General features: G+C 48.4%; 1 non-coding gene and 1 pseudogene across 1 annotated transcript; both read right to left on the bottom strand.

The window, feature by feature from the left end:
- Positions 1 to 475: 475 nt before the first annotated feature.
- On the bottom strand, positions 476 to 617 carry LOC135000999 (U1 spliceosomal RNA; annotated as a pseudogene).
- Positions 618 to 769: 152 nt separating this feature from the next.
- Positions 770 to 933, bottom strand: LOC135000995 (U1 spliceosomal RNA). Its single transcript, XR_010202606.1, has one exon. It is a non-coding gene; the product is annotated as a U1 spliceosomal RNA (small nuclear RNA).
- Between the last annotated feature and the right edge of the window lie 4,285 nt (positions 934 to 5,218).

The following is a 5,218-nucleotide window of genomic DNA, read 5'->3' as shown; positions in this document are numbered from 1 at the left end:
GGAAGGCCTGCAGCAGATGGATTTGCATATGGTGATGTCATCCAAGCAGTGGGTCAAAGTTGGCTTCAACCCTCGTCTGCATATGAAAAGAGAAAAGGGGCGTGCAGGGCATGGCGGCCTTTTGCGGCGCTTGGATGACCCCTAGTTCGCATTAAACACCTCCACCCTCCTTCGGTGTGGGGCTCATGTTGGCTATGCCCCAGCCCCTGAAGCATTCAAGCTGATTTCTTGCAGCAGCTGGGCACTGTAACAGCTCCAGAGCTGCTCTGAACGGCAAGTAAAAGGGTGTGGGCCCTGCAGCACTACCTGTAGTTTGCATTGTGCATTGGAAGGCACAAAGTAAGCAGACGGGAGAAGTCAGGATAGTGCGCAAGGGCATAGAAGGGAGCGGCTCAAGAAAAGAGAAGTTGAAACAGACAGCAAACTAGGCTGGAGAGAGACCTGAGACAAAGAGATCTGAATTATATGAGAGCCGACCAGGGGAAACACAAATTATGCAGTCAAGTTTCCCACATTTGGGGAAATCGCAGGAGCAGCACACCCAGAGTGCAATGGGTGAGCCTTGCCCTGGGAGAAGCACCTACATGATCATAGTATCTCACCTGCCAGGTAAGTAGAAGTTGGGCTAGAGCTGGGGAGGGTCGCTGCTCGGGTACCCCCCTGTCAAGTGAAGGAGATCCAACTGAGGCAGCACAAGGGAACTCTCGAAAGAAGAACAAGGCTAGAGGAAGATCTGAGACAAATAAATCTGACTTTTACCAGAGCTGACCAGAGGAAAGCACAAACACAGTCCCCCACTACCACAAATAATGCAGTCGAGTTTCCCACATTTGGGGAAATCACAGGGGTCAGCATACCCAGAATGCAATGAATGAACCTCACCCTGGGAGAACAATCTTCATGACCATGGTATCTCCTATGCAAAATAAGTATGATTTGGGATAGGGCTGGGGAGGGCCGCTGCTCAGGCACATCTCTGTCAAGTAAAGGAGATTCAACTGAGGCAGCACAAGGGAACTCTCATCTGGGGACAACAACTGCAGGGAGAACACAAATTTTCAGATGAACATGGGAGGGCAGAAGGCTGCCTAATAATGAAGCACCCCCAAACAACAAACCAAATGCAACAACTAGTGCAAGCATTCCTGGGGGAAGGCCTGCAGCAGATGGATTTGCATACGGTGATGTCATCCAAGCAGTGGGTCAAACAACAAACCAAATGCAACAACTAGTGCAAGCATTCCTGGGGGAAGGCCTGCAGCAGATGGATTTGCATACGGTGATGTCATCCAAGCAGTGGGTCAAAGTTGGCTTCAACCCTCGTCTGCATATGAAAAGAGAAAAGGGGCGTGCAGGGCATGGCGGCCTTTTGCGGCGCTTGGATGACCCCTAGTTCGCATTAAACACCTCCACCCTCCTTCGGTGTGGGGCTCATGTTGGCTATGCCCCAGCCCCTGAAGCATTCAAGCTGATTTCTTGCAGCAGCTGGGCACTGTAACAGCTCCAGAGCTGCTCTGTACGGCAAGTAAAAGGGTGTGGGCCCTGCAGCACTACCTGTAGTTTGCATTGTGCATTGGAAGGCACAAAGTAAGCAGGCAAGGTCCAGAGAACAGTTAGAGGTCGGAGTAGCACTATCTCAAGTAGTACTACGACAGCACGGATGGATTCTAAATATTCCAAAATCGCAGCTGATTCCGACGACACGTCTGCTGTTCCTAGGGATGATTCTGGACACAGTACAGAAAAAGGTGTTTCTCCCGGAGGAGAAAGCCAAGGAGTTATCCGACATAGTCAGGAACCTCCTAAGACCAGGCCAAGTGTCAGTACAATGCACAATGGTCCTGGGAAAGATGGTGGCTTCTTACGAAGCGATTCCATTCGGCAGATTCCATGCAAGAACTTTTCAGTGGGATCTGCTGGACAAATGGTCCGGATCGCATCTTCAAATGCATCAGCGGATAACCCTGTCTCCAAGGACAAGGATGTCTCTCCTGTGGTGGTTACAGAGTGCTCATCTCCTAGAGGGCCGCAGATTCGGCATTCAGGATTGGGTCCTGGTGACCACGGATGCCAGCCTGAGAGGCTGGGGAGCAGTCACACAGGGAAGAAATTTCCTGGGCTTGTGGTCAAGCATGGAAACGTCACTTCACATAAATATCCTGGAACTAAGGGCCATTTACAATGCCCTAAGTCAGGCAAGACCTCTGCTTCAGGGTCAGCCGGTGTTGATCCAGTCGGACAACATCACGGCAGTCGCCCACGTAAACAGACAGGGCGGCACAAGAAGCAGGAGGGCAATGATGGAAGTGGCAAGGATTCTTCGCTGGGCGGAGAATCATGTGATAGCACTGTCAGCAGTGTTCATTCCGGGAGTGGACAACTGGGAAGCAGACTTCCTCAGCAGACACGATCTTCACCCGGGGGAGTGGGGACTTCACCCAGAAGTCTTCCACATGATTGTGAACCGTTGGGAAAAACCAAAGGGTGGACATGATGGCGTCCCGCCTCAACAAAAAGCTGGATAGATATTGCGCCAGGTCAAGGGACCCTCAGGCAATAGCTGTGGACTCTCTGGTAACACCGTGGGTGTACCAGTCAGTGTATGTGTTCCCTCCTCTTCCTCTCATACCAAAAGTACTGAGAATCATAAGAAGGAGAGGAGTAAAGACTATACTCGTGGCTCCGGATTGGCCAAGAAGGACTTGGTACCCGGAAATTCAAGAGATGCTCACGGAAGACCCGTGGCCTCTACCTCTAAGAAAGGACCTGCTCCAGCAGGGACCATGTCTGTTCCAAGACTTACCGCGGCTGCGTTTGACGGCATGGCGGTTGAACGCCGGATCCTGAAGGAAAAAGGCATTCCGGATGAAGTCATCCCTACCCTGATCAAAGCCAGGAAGGATGTAACCATACAACATTATCACCGTATTTGGCGTAAATATGTTGCGTGGTGCGAGGCCAGGAAGGCCCCTACAGAGGAATTTCAACTGGGTCGTTTCCTGCATTTCCTGCAAACAGGACTGTCTATGGGCCTCAAATTAGGGTCCATTAAGGTTCAAATTTCGGCCCTGTCAATATTCTTCCAAAAAGAACTGGCTTCTGTTCCTGAAGTTCAGACGTTTGTCAAGGGAGTACTGCATATACAGCCTCCTTTTGTGCCTCCAGTGGCACCTTGGGATCTCAATGTAGTTTTGGGATTCCTAAAATCACATTGGTTTGAACCACTCACCACTGTGGACTTAAAATATCTCACATGGAAAGTGGTAATGCTGTTAGCCCTGGCTTCAGCCAGGCGTGTCTCAGAATTGACCAAAACAAAAAACTGCAACAAACGAGCGCCTAATCATCAAAATAAAAAGTGAAAACCAATACGTGTTTCATAGAATTAAATAATCACAATTTTATGTTCCTGATAGTCTGCGCTTGCCGGAATACTATGTGTAGTATTGTGGTGATAGCATAGAAAAAGAACAAACGGCTGCGCTGAATATCAGGAACGAAACATGATGTACAGAGAGCCAACGTAAAAAATAACAATGTTTATTAATAAAACATATAAAAAGATTAATTGTCAAATAACCGGTGAAAAATATATACAAATATATATAAGAACAGTCACTAGACGTGAACTAGTGGTATATTGTAATGACTCAGCTTATTGGGGTGAAAAGTTCAGTGATTCACTTGTTAGATAGTTGATAAATACCAGGTGTGTTGGTAGGATCCTAATGAATAAAAAAGTCCCTCAGTTGAAATTGATATTCAATACCTTTCCAAAATGGGCTGGTAAGAGCCGAGCGTCCTCGGCTTCAATGTCCTGCAATGCCCATATACGCTGTGCAGCGGAAAGGAATGGACCGTCTCTCTCACAACCCGGTCGTGGCGGCGTGTGCGCTGAAGCCGCTGATGTCGGATGCTGTAGAAGGAGGGTGCAGCGGGGTCCAAGGAACACCTGGAAGATTTCACCTGAGCTGAGTGTGGATAGGGGCGGGTCCTGACGCGTTTCGTCACGTTCACGTGACTTTCTCAAAGGTAGAATGTTCTTATATATATTTATATATATTTTTCACCGGTTATTTGACAATTAATCTTTTTATATGTTTTATTAATAAACATTGTTATTTATTACGTTGGCTCTCTGTACATCGTGTCTCAGAATTGGCGGCTTTATCCTATAAAAGCCCTTACCTAATTTTTCATATGTGGTGCCTGCGGCTACTAGGGACTTGGAGGATTCCAAGTTGCTGGACGTAGTCAGGGCCCTGAAAATATATGTTTCCAGGACGGCTGGAGTCAGAAAATCTGATTCGCTGTTTATCCTGTATGCACCCAGCAAGCTGGGTGCTCCTGCTTCTAAGCAGACGATTGCTCGTTGGATTTGTAGTACAATTCAGCTTGCACATTCTGTGGCAGGCCTGCCACAGCCAAAATCTGTAAAAGCCCATTCCACACGGAAAGTGGGCTCATCTTGGGCGGCTGCCCGAGGGGTCTCGGCTTTACAACTTTGCCGAGCAGCTACTTGGTCAGGGGAAAACATGTTTGCTAAATTCTACAAATTTGATACCCTGGCTGAGGAGGACCTGGAGTTCTCTCATTCGGTGCTGCAGAGTCATCCGCACTCTCCCACCCGGTTGGGAGCTTTGGTATAATCCCCATGGTCCTTTCGGAGTCCCCAGCATCCACTAGGACGTTAGAGAAAATAAGAATTTACTTACCGATAATTCTATTTCTCATAGTCCATAGTGGATGCTGGGCGCCCATCCCAAGTGCGGATTGTCTGCATTACTTGTACATAGTTATTGTTACAAAAATCGGGTTATTGTTGTTGTGAGCCATCTTTTCAGAGGCTCCTTCTGTTATCATGCTGTTAACTGGGTTCAGATCACAAGTTGTACGGTGTGATTGGTGTGGCTGGTATGAGTCTTACCCGGGATTCAAAATCCTTCCTTATTGTGTACGCTCGTCCGGGCACAGTATCCTAACTGAGGCTTGGAGGAGGGTCATAGGGGGAGGAGCCAGTGCACACCAGCTAGTCCTAAAGCTTTTACTTTGTGCCCAGTCTCCTGCGGAGCCGCTATTCCCCATGGTCCTTTCGGAGTCCCCAGCATCCACTACGGACTATGAGAAATAGAATTATCGGTAAGTAAATTCTTATTTTCTGGACTGTGTCCAGGATCATCCTTAGGAATAGAAGACGTGTCGTCGGAATCAGCTGCGA

Source organism: Pseudophryne corroboree, unplaced genomic scaffold, assembly GCF_028390025.1.
Source record: "Pseudophryne corroboree isolate aPseCor3 unplaced genomic scaffold, aPseCor3.hap2 scaffold_1594, whole genome shotgun sequence".
NCBI lineage: Eukaryota > Metazoa > Chordata > Amphibia > Anura > Myobatrachidae > Pseudophryne > Pseudophryne corroboree.
This window is presented reverse-complemented; position numbering and strand designations above follow the sequence as displayed.